The sequence below is a fragment of the Arachis ipaensis genome, chromosome B8 (genome assembly GCF_059453495.1).
Source record: "Arachis ipaensis isolate K30076 ecotype BB chromosome B8, ASM5945349v1, whole genome shotgun sequence".
NCBI lineage: Eukaryota > Viridiplantae > Streptophyta > Magnoliopsida > Fabales > Fabaceae > Arachis > Arachis ipaensis.
Window position 1 is genome coordinate 92,029,106 of NC_142443.1, and position 12,265 is coordinate 92,041,370.

Genomic DNA, 12,265 nt, shown 5'->3' on the forward strand with positions numbered 1-12,265 from the left:
GTATAGAATATTGTTTATGATAGTGTAGTATTATGCCTCCCGTTTTAACCTCTTTACCTCCTTTTCATCTGTGGGGAGTGTTTCTGTTTTGAGGTAGTTAATTGTGGGAGTCATCCATCGTTGATCCTGACCTGTTATGGCTAGGACTTTTTCTTCTTCCAAGATTGACGGGTTCTGTAGCGTTTTTTGGATGAGGCTTCTATTGTTGCCCCCTGGTTTGGTGCTGGCTAGTTTTGAGAGTACGTCAGCTCGGGCATTCTGTTTTCGGGGTATGTGGCGGACCTCATTTTCCCCGAATTGTCTGAGCTGTTCCCTGGTTTTGTCCAGGTATTTTTTCATGGTGGGATCTTTGGCTTGGTAGCTCCCTGCTATTTATGAAGTGACTACTTGTGAGTCACTGAAGATGATAAGCTTTTGAGCTCTAACCTCCCTAGCCAGCTTCAAACCAGCTAGTAGCGCCTCATATTCAGCTTGGTTGTTTGAGGCAAGGAACCCGAATTTGAGGAAAAGTTTGATTTGGGTTTCCTGGTCGCTTTCTATTATCACACCTGCGCCGCTTCCAGTTTTATTTGAGGAACCATCTACATAGAGATTCCATTCTGTAGGAATTTTCAGGGTGTCTGTAAATTCTGCAATAAAGTCGGCCAGATATTACAATTTGATGGTTGTCCGAGCTTCGTATTGAAGGTTGAATTCGGACAACTCGACTGCCTATTGTAAGATTCTGCCTGCTAAGTCTGTTTTCTGCAAAATCCCTTTTATGGGTTGGTTGATTCAAACCGTAATGGTGTGAGCTTGGAAGTACGGACGAAGTCGTCGAGATGTTAGTATGAGAGCGTAGGCGAATTTTTCTATTTTTTGGTAGTTCAGCTCGGATACTTGTAATGATTTGCTGATGAAATATACAGGTTGTTGCCCACTGTCGTCTTCTCGGACCAATGCTGAGGCTACTGTCCGACTTCCTACTGCGAGGTATAATATAAGTGGTTCTCCTTCCCGTGGCCGAGATAGGATAGGTGGCTGTCCCAGGAATCTTTTGAAATCTTAGAATGCCTGCTCACACTCCGTTGTCCATTCATACCTCTTTCCCTTCCTTAGAGTGGCGTAGAAGGGGAGGGATCTTATTGCCGATCCAGCTAGAAATCTGGACAAGGCTGCCAACCTTCCATTGAGTTGTTGTACTTCTTTGACACAAGTCGGGCTCTTCATGTCGAATATGGCCCGGCATTTATCCAGATTTGCCTCGATTCCTCTTTGTGTGAGCATAAAACCTAAGAATTTGTCAGCTTCTACTGCGAAGGTGCATTTTGCAGGATTTAGTCGCATGCCATGCCTTCTTATAGTGTCGAATACTTGGGTAAGCTCAGACAGTAACGTCTTTTCACTTTGTGTCTTTAGTAACATGCCGTCCACATAGACTTCCATGACTTTTCCAATGTGATCCGTAAAGACCTTATTCATTAATCTCTGATAAGTAGCTCCCGCGTTTTTAAGTCCAAAAGGCATGACGATGTAGCAGTAGTTTGCTTTTGGGGTTAAGAATGAAGTTTTTTCTTGATCGGGTGGGTAGATCAGGATTTGATTGTATCCTGAGTAAGCGTCCATAAACGAGAGGTATTTGTATCCAGAGGAGGCATCCACCAGAGCATCGATACTTGGGAGTGGAAATGGGTCCTTTGAGCAGGCTTTGTTGAGATTAGTGTAGTCGGTGCACATCCGCCACTTCCCATTTGATTTTTTCACCAAGATGATGTTAGCTAACCATAGTGGGTACTTGACTTCTCTTATGAATCCTGCCTCCAATAGGGCTTGTACCTACTCTTCCACAGCTTGGGATCATTCTGGTCCAGGCTTTCTACGCCTCTACTGTACTGGCCGAGATCCAGGGTAGACTGCCAGCTTATGGCACATTAACTTAGGGTCTATGCCCGGCATGTCTGCAGCCTTCCATGTAAAAAGGTCGACGTTGTCTCGTAAGAACTGTACGAGTGATTCTTTTATATCTCCTTTTAGGATTGTTCCAATGTTGGTTGTTTTGTCTGGGACATCTCCGATTTGGACTTTTTCTACTTCGCCTTCAGGTTGTGGATGGAGTTCTTCCCTTCCTCGAACTCCACCAAGTTCGATGGTATGGAATTCTTCTCCTCTGCCTCTAAGGTTTAGACTTTCGTTATAACAGCGACGTGCCATCTTTTGATCTGCTTTTATTGTAGCTATTGCTTTTGTGGTTGGGAATTTCATACACAGGTGTGGAGTTGAGACTACTGCGCCGAGCTGATTTAACGTTGTCTGACCTATTAGGGTATTGTAGGCTGAACTCACGTTGACCACGATGTAGTCTATATTGAGTGTCCTTGACTGACTCCATTTTCCAAAGGTCGTGTGTAATGAGATGTACCCAAGTGGTTGGGTTGGAGTATCTCCGATCCCAAACAGGTTGTTTGGATATGCTCTGAGCTCTTTTTCTTCCAAGCCGAGTTTGTCGAATGTAGTTTTGAACAAGATGTCGGCCAAGCTTCCTTGGTCTACCAGTGTGCGGTGGAGATTTGCATTGGCCAATACGATAGTGATGACCATGGGATCGTCATGTCCCGAGATAATGCCGGCTGCATCCTCTTTGGTAAAAGTGATTGTGGGGATGTCGGGCGCTTCCCCTTTTCCTTCGACATGATATACATCTTTAAGATGTCTTTTGCGAGATGCTTTAGAGATACCTCCTCCCACGAATCCTCCGTGTATCATGTGAACATGTCTCTAGGGTGAGCGAGGTGGTCGTTCAGCCCGTCCGACATCTTCGTCCCTTCTTCTTTTTCTTGGATCGTCTGCTCTGCTGGCTAAATACCGATCTAACTTTCCTTCCATTACCAGTTTTTCTATGATATTTTTTAGATCAAAACATTCGTTGGTGGAATGTCCACAGATTCGATGATATTCACAATATTCAGCTCGGTTTCCTCCTCCTTTTTTGCTTTTGAGCAGTCGAGCTGGGGGTATCTTTTCAGTATGTCATACTTCTCTGTAGACATCCATAAGGGACACCCGAAGAGGGGTGTAATTGTGGTACTTTTTGATCTTTTTCCCATGTTGATCTTCCTTTTTTCTTGGATTCTTTGTCCTTATCTCGGGAGGAGTAGGAGAACCCGGTTTTTGAGGTCTCTCCTAGTCGAGAGTTTTCCTCCATGTTAATATACTTCTCTGCTCGTTCTTGTACTTTATTCAGAGATGTGGGATACTTTTTCGATATAGAGTGGCTAAAAGGTCCTTCTTGTAGGCTATTGATGAGGCCCATGATGGCCGCTTCTATGGGCAGACTTTGTATATTTAGACATGCTTTGTTGAATCTTTCCATGTAGCTACGAAGACTTTCCTGATCTCCTTGTTTGATCCCTAATAGGCTTGGGGCGTGCTTAGTTTTGTTTTTCTGGATAGAGAATCTGGCTCGAAACTTCTTGGCCAGATCGTCGAAGCTTGAGATGGACCTAGGGGGTAGATTGTCGAACCACTTAATCGTCGTTTTTGTTAAGGTAGTCGGGAAGGCTTTGCAGCGGATTGCGTCTGAGGCATCAGTGAGGTACATTCAACTTCTGAAATTACTGAGATGATGGCTGAGATCTGCCGTGCCATCGTATAAACTCATATCTGGGAGTTTAAAATCTTTTGGGATTTTGGTCTTCATGATCTCCTTTGTGAATGAGTCTTGGTCCTTGTGGGAGCTATCCTCATGAGTAGATCGAGTAGCTTTGGTCTTGAGATTGGTTTCGAGTTTTAGGAGTTTGTCCAGCAATTCCCGGCGTCGCCTTACTTCCCTTCGTAAGACTTTTCCAGCTTCCCGTTGATGTTGGGATTTTTTTCAAGTTGTTTTAATCGGTCTTGAAGTGCCTCCAGGGCTCCCGGGTTCGGTGAATTCTTATCTCAGTTAGGTTGCGGGATATCCTTTGGTGTAGTATCCGCGTTTTTGTGCGGTGTTCTATCTTCTAGATCCGAGTCGTGGTCATTGTCAGGATCATCCGCCATGGTGAGGGGATGACTTCCAGGTTCCCCGGCAACGGTGCCAATGTTCCGAGGGTTACCTGAAACTGTAGGTCGATCTCGGACGAGATCTTCTATGCTGGTCGGAGGTGATGTGTCCGACTTGTTGAACTGGCGGTGCTGCTGATCCTTTGTCACCGGAGGGTGGTCGTACCTGCAAGGGACTCCGATGCTTAAGTTAGCAAGGGTATTAAGCAGGTTTTTAGTAGAATCAGAGTATGAGTTATACCTGGGTGCTCCAGTGTATTTATAATGGTGTGGAGTGACCTTCTTGGATAAGATAAGTTAGTTATCATATCTTATCTTATCTTATCTTTGATTGAGGTCATCTTATCTTCAAGGGAATCACCCTTATATCTATATGCTTGGGCTGCCTTTGGATTTGGGTCGTGTTCTTCTATTCGGGCCCTTTTTTGGGCTTTCCTAGCAATTTGGCCAAGCTCTTTGAGAAGAGGTCGGATAGTCTGACCTGAAGAGGTCGGTCGCGGTGTCGCTAAACATCCCGGGTCGGATAGCTCGACCCAGGGTATGAACAGGAGGCTTCTTTAGTACTGCTGGATGCAGCTTGTATTCTAGTCAGATTCTGAGAAATCATATTGACTTGCTGAGTTAATATTTTATTCTGAGCCAATATGGCATTCAGAGTATCAATCTCAAGAACTCCTTTCTTCTGAGTCATCCTATTATTCACAGGATTTCTTTCAGAAGTATACATTAACTGGTTATTTGCAACCATTTTAATGAATTCCTAGGCTTTTGCAGGTGTTTTCTTCAGATGAAGAGATCCACCAGCAGAGTGGTCCAATGACATCTTGGACAATTTAGATAGACCATCATAGAATATACCTAAGATGCTCCATCCTGAAAGCATGTCAGAAGGACACCTTCTGATCAATTGCTTGTATCTTTTCCAAGCTTCATAGAGGGATTCACCTTCCTTCTATCTGAAGGTTTGGACTTCCACTCTAAGCTTGCTCATCTTTTGGGGTGAAAAAAATTTGGCCAAGAAAGCATTGACTAACTTTTTCCAAGAGTTCAGGCTTTCTCTAGGTTGTGAGTCCAACCATATCCTAGCTTTGTCTCTTACAACAAAGGGGAAAAGCATAAGTCTGTAGTCCTCGGGATCAACCCCATTGGTCTTAACAGTGTCACAGATTTGCAAGAATTCAGCTAAGAACTAATGAGGATCTTCCAATGGAAGTCCATGAAACTTGCAATTCTGCTGCATTAGAGAAACTAATTGAGGCTTAAGCTCAAAGTTGTTGCTCCAATTGCAGGAATTGAGATGCTTCTTCCATAGAAGTTGGAAGTTGGTGCAGTAAAGTCACCAAGCATCTTCCTTGCATCTCCACCATTGTTCTTAGGTTCGGCTGCCATGTCTGCCTCTTTTTCGAAATTTGCTGTAAGGTCTTCTCCGGAGTGTTGTGCTTTAGCTTCTCTTAACTTCTTCTTCAGAGTCCTTTCAGGTTCAGGATCAGCTTCAACAAGAATGTCTTTATCCCTGTTCCTACTCATATGAAAAAGAAGAGTACAAAGAGAGAAGAGGAATCCTTTATGTCATAGTATAGAGATTCCTTTATGTGTCAGAGGAAAAGAAGAATAGAAAAATGAGGTAGAGAGAGAATAAGAAGAATTCGAACACAAAGAGAGGGAGAGGGTTCGAATTATTAGATGAGTAGAAGAGAAATGTTAGTAAATAAATGAAATAAATGGAAAGAAATAAGAGAGAGAGTATTCGAATTTTAAAATAAATTCTGAAAAGATAAGAAGTTAGAAAAAGATTTTGAAATTAAAATTTTAAAAGGATATGATTGAAATTTATTTTGAAAAAGAATTGAAAAAGAAATTAAATAGATTTGATTTTTAAAATTAAAGTTGATGACTTGACTAACATGAAACTAAAAGATATGATTCTAGAATTTAAAGATTGAACCTTTCTTAACAAGAAAGTAACAAACTTTAAATTTTTGAATCAAAACATTAATTGTTCGCAAGGATTTTTGAAAATATGAAATAAAATTAAGAAAAAGATTTTGAAAAATTAGTTTTAAAATTTTCGAAAGCATTAAAAGAAAAATGAAAAAGATTTTGAAAAATTTTAAGAATGAAATTCGAAAATCATAAAAAAAATGAAAAAATAATTGATTTTGAAAAAGATTTGAAAAGATAAAGTTTTTAAATTAAAATTTTGACTTGACTAACAAGAAACAACTAAATTTTAAAAGTTTTTGACCAAGTCAACTCAAAATTTCAAAAATTATGAGGAGAATAAGGAAAAGATATTTTTTTTTTACTTTTGAATTTTTAATGAGGAGAGAGAAAAACAACAAAATGAAACAAAACATAAAAATTTAAGATCAAAATAAATAATGCATGCAAGAACACTTTGAATGTCAAGATGAACACCAAGAACACCTTGAAGATCATGATGAACATCAAGAACATATTTTTGAAAATTTTTAAGAAAAGAAAGACATGCAAGACACTAAACTTAAGAACTTTTGTACTAGAGACACTAACAATTTGAAAATACATATGAAAAATAAGAAAAGACACAAAATAAGAAAATGTAAAGATCAGACAACTTGAAGATCATGAAGAACATAATGCATGAATTTTTGAAAATTTTAAGAAAATTAAAAAAATACAATTGACACCAAACTTAAAATTTGACACAAGACTCAAACAAGAAACACAAAATTTTTTTGTTTTTATGATTTTATTAAATTTTTTTGTATTTTTTTATTTTTTTTTATTTTTTTTCAAAATTATTTTGGAAAAAAAAAATAAAAAAATTCATAATTTTTAATAAGAATTCCAAGATTCATGCAATCTTAGTCTAAAGTTTCGATCCAAAAGAATTAGACATGGCCAAATGGCCAGCCAAGCTTTAGCACAGAATTATAAATGAGAATCCAAAGGCTCCTCCAATAGCTGCAATGATAACTGGCAGCTTTAGTCCAAAAGATTAGGCATGGCTTAATAGCCAGCCAAGCTTCAACATATCATCATGGAGCTCTAAGGTGGAATTCATTCTTAAAAATTCAGAAGAACATTTTTTTCGAAAACCTTTTTTTTTTTAAAATAATTTTGGAAAAACGAAAAAGAAAAAAAAAATTTGAAATATTTTTAAAAACTTTTTGAAAAGAAAATAAAGGTTGAAACAAGAAAGAAGGTTACCTAATCTAAGCATCAAGATGAACCGTCAGTTGTCCAAACTCGAACAATCTCCGTCAACGGCGGCAAAAACTTGGTGCACGGAATTGTGATCACACTTTTCACAACTCCGGTACAACTAACCAGCAAGTGCACTGGGTCGTCCATGTAATAAAACCTTAAACGAGTAAGGGTCGATCCTACGGATATTGCCGGCTTGAAGCAAGCTATGGTCATCCTGTAAATCTTAGTCGGGCAGATTCAATTGGTTTTGAGTTTTGATATTTGAAAGATAAATAAAACGTAAATTAAAATAAAAATACTTATGTAATTCATTGGTAAGAATTTCAGATAAGTGTTTGGAGATGCTTTGTTGCTTCTGAACCTCTGCTTTCCTATTATCTTTATCCAATCATGTGTGCTCCCTTCCATGCCAAGCTGTATGTTGGTGGATCACCGTTGTCAATAGCTACCATCCGTCCTCTCAGTGAAAATGGTCCAGGCACGGCTTCTGTACGGCTAATCATCTGTCGGATCTCTCGTCTTGGATTAAAAATACCAGGCACAGCTACCGCACGGCTAATCATTTGTCGGTTCTCACTTGTGTCAGAATAGGATCTCTCTTTCCTTTTGCACACTGTCACTGCGCCCAACATTCGTGAGTTTGAAGCTTGTTTGTTCTAGCCTTTACCACAAAGGTTCTGATTTCTATGAGTTCGACTGCTCTGTTGTCAGGAGATGTAAGTCAAAGTCACGAACCAGAGGCCTAAGAGATTATACTCCAGCTGTCGTCCAATGACTATGTTGAACATCATGTAGACTGCTTGTGGTTGTCAGGAACGCGGATCTTGGCTTAGCGAGTAATAAAGATAGTGGGGGATTGTCACAGGTCACCCCTTCATTCTGACTTAACTGAATTAAGAATGACAGTATATCTTGGAGAAGAGACATGCGTGAATTGAAAGAGAAATAATAGTACTTTCATTAATTCACGAAGAACAGCAGAGCTCCGCACCTTAATCTATGAGGTGTAGAAACTCCACCGTGGAAAATACATAAGAGAAAAATGTCTTGGCATGTCCGTGTGACCAGGCTCCAAATGTGAAAAATGGCATAATCCCATGGAATACAATAGTAAAAAGTGTTATTTATGCTAAACTAGTTACTAAGGATTACAAAAAATAAGTAACTAAGTGCAGATAGTGCAAAAATGCACTTACGGAGCCCACTTGGTATGTGCTTGGGCTGAGTATTGAGCTTTACACGTGCACATGCCTTTTCTAGAGTTAAACACTAGCTTGGATTCCATTTTGGGCGTTTAACTCCAGTTCTGGTGCTAGTTCCGGCATTTTATGCCAGAAAAGGGTCTCTGGCTGGCGTTTAACACCAGTTTGGGCCATCAAATCTCGAGCAAAGTATGAACTATTATACATTTCTGGAAAGCCCAATATGTTAGCTTTCCATCCCAATTGAGAACGCGCCAATTGGACTTCTGTAGCTCCAGAAAATCGTGTTTGAGTGCAGGGAGGTTAGAATCCAACAGCATCTGTAGTCCTTTCTCAGCCTCTGAATCAGATTTTTGCTCAGGTCCCTCAATTTCAGCCAGAAAATACCTAAAATTACAGAAAAACACAAGAACTCATAGTAAAGCTAGAAATGTGATTTTTGCATAAAATATAATAAAAGTTAACTAAAACAAACTAAAAACTACCTAAAAATAATGCCAAAAAGCGTATAAATTATCCGCTGATCACCCTTTAATTACTTTGGTGTGTAACAGCAAACCTAGCTCTTTACAATACAGAGAAACCTGCTCAACTCCTTTATTGAAATAACTAAGAAAGGAAAACTACTGACATGTAGCTGATGACTTTCTTCCTCTTCTTCCAGTTTGTCAAGAGGAATGACCTCAAGGGTAAAGAGGAGCCAGTCAGTGCCCCCTTTCTTGGCCTCTTCCCAGCGAGCTTCCTTTTGTTAATGGCTTGATTGAACTTGCTTGCTAATGGTTCAGGGGTTGGATTGCTTGTGGTTGACCTCTTCCTTTTCCTTGATATGATCAATTGTAGCTTGGTCACAATCCTCTCTTCGGTGTTCTTGTTGGTTGCCTTCACTTCTTGGATTTCAAGATATGGTTGTTGTGTGATTGTTGGAGCATTATATTTATCAAAAGCTTTTTGAATTGATGGTTCAATGAACCCTTCCTCTATGCAATTCTCTGCTTCACTTGACTGTGGACTTCCCTGATTGGATTCCTCCCTTTCTTCTGCATGATCTTCCATTAAGTCCTTTGGGAGTGAGTCCTCATGGTCTTTTATCACCTCAATTAGCCTCTGTGGATATGAAATCCTAGGCTCACATACCTCCACAACCTCCTTCTCCATTGAAGTTTCACTTGGTACAAGAGCTTCTTCATCTTGCTCTTTCACTTCCTCCTTTGCACTCAACATTTGATTTAACAGCACTTCTATGGAAGAGGTTTGTTGTTCTTCCCAAGATTTCTTCATCTCCTCTTCATATCTTGCAACCAGGGACTCAAGTGTTGAGAGTCTTTGGTTCAAGAAAGTTTGTGGGGGTTGTGAGTTTTCATGTTCCTTTGTCATCTCAAGTGCTTCTGTTGATATGCATTCTCAGGTTCAAATACCTCCACCACCTCCTTCTCCATTGAAGTTTCACTTGATACAGTAGCCTCTTTTTCTTATTCTTTCACCTCCTCACCCACAAATTAGTCTTCATCTTCCTTGCTTAGCAATTCTTCATTTTTCCTTGCCTGCTCTAAATGTCTATCCATCTTCTTGCAGAGGGTTTCTTGTTCTTTCCATGATTTTATGAATGTTTGTAGGTATTGTTCAAATGCTAGCTCAAGGGATGAAGGCTGAGAATGAGTTTCTGGATACGTGGGCATTGTGGTGAAGTCATTTTGAGAAGTATAGGAAGAATTTTGTGCTGAGGCATACTCAAGTGGTGAGGAGTTTTCAAGTGAGAAACTGAGAGGTGAGGTTGGACAATTTTGCATGAATGAATTGAAGGTACGCTCAAGTGATGATGGCTTTTGATAAGTGGAGTATGAACTGTCAATATGGGTCATTTTGTGGTCCTGGGGAGCAATCTTGTATGAATTCATTAAAAGCACAATCAAGAGATGATGTCTCTTGCTGAATAGAATATGGAGCATTAAAATCTCTTTGGTTTTGAACCTCCCAGCCACAGCATGAATAGTTCTCATAGCAATATGAGTCATTTTGTGGCTCTGTGAGGTGTTCATACTCTATCATTCCTTGTTGATACTCCCATCCACCATTAGCATAATGACACGAATCATTTTGTAGTGTTGGGTAGTATCTCATGGAATTGTCATTTTGTGGCTCTAGAGCATATCCCCACTGGTTGAATTGCTCATAATTTGTCATTTCTTGGTAATATTCCTAACCACAATTGGGATAATGACTTGAATCATTTTGTGGTGGTGGGCAATATCCCATATGATATAACTGATTAAAAGATGAGGTAAACTCCATTTGAATTTTACAAAACACAATCACCAATGAAAATTGAAATTCATCATGTCACAGATGAGAATTTCTTAGTGAGGCAATAACACAAACACCTTTGTATCAGCAGAAAACAAAAGTTAAAAGAAATTAAATGACAAAAACATAGAAAATGTTTAATCTAGACTTATCACCAACTTAATCATTGTTTATCTAAATCAATCCCCGGCAACAGTGCCAAAAACTTGATGATGGAAAATCGATTCCGCACAAACTCACCGGCAAGTATACCGGGTCGTATCAAGTAGTAAAAACTCACGTGAGTGAGGTCGATCCCACGAGGATTGATGGGTCAAGCAACTTTAGTGAGGTGATTAGTCTAGTTAAGCTAACAATTGTGAATTGAGTGAAATAGAATGTAAATTGCAATGAATTTAAAGTGCTAAATGTAAATGGCAGAATGTTAAATTACAGAAACGTAAATAGATAGAAACAAAAAGAGAAATTCGCTAGGGATTGGAGATATCGTAATCCACAATGAATCAAATGGGTCTCAACTCCTTTCTCAATCATATGAATAGATCTATGGCAGATTGAATTTGATTGGATCCCAATTCCTTGGCAATCCAATCTCTCTAATCACAATCAATCTCGCCAATTCCTTGATCCAATCGTCATGAGAAGAGGTGAAGCATGTTCTCTCATCCATAAGCCATACAAATCCTCAAGATCTCAATTCCTCCCAAATAGTGTTGATCAAGAGGTTTGTGAAGGATAGAGCCTCAGTTCTAACGCTCATAATTCCCCTTCCGAGGCTCACACAAGCATTCACAGATTTAAACCCCCTTCCGGAGTGAATGAATCATCAAACAAAACAGAGGATATCCAATAGCTATTCAATTGAATTGAGAGGAAATAGAATTTTAGTTAATTCATATGAATCATAATAGAGCTCCTCCCCCTAATGAATTGGGGTTCAATGGATCATTACTCAGAGAACAGATGCAGAAAATTTAAATTGTAGAAATGTAAACCAAGCTCAATAAGAACAGAGATGTAATATTGGCAGAAAGTAAATTTGCAGAAGAGAATTGCAGAAATTGAAAATTGCATTGAAATAAAACTAAATTCAGTACAGAAGAAATGTAAAGTGCAGAGAAGAAAAAGTGTATCAAGAGAGCCTTCTATTCTACTCCTACTCCTACTCCTACTGCTGCCTACTACTAATGCAGCCAACTGTTCGTGAAGCCTACCTAACTCCCCTTCTAATGAAATGAAACTGATGCCTTTATATAGGCTTGCCTAAATTACAAATTGAAAAGAAATTCAAAACAAATTACAATTCAAATGAAATTCCTATTCTAACTGTTTCTTGTGCCTTTGAGTGATGTCAATGGGCTCTACTTGCTTTGAAGTTTCAACGGGCTTTGAATTAGATTAATTGAGCCAGAATTGCACTTTCAGGAGAGCGTAGCACTCATTTAGATAATGGAGCGTAGCACTCTAGTCTCCCCTAAGCGTACGCGTGGTTCTTCATAGATGCTCCATCGACGCGTGCACGTCATGTACGTGTGTACGTCGATACTAAATCT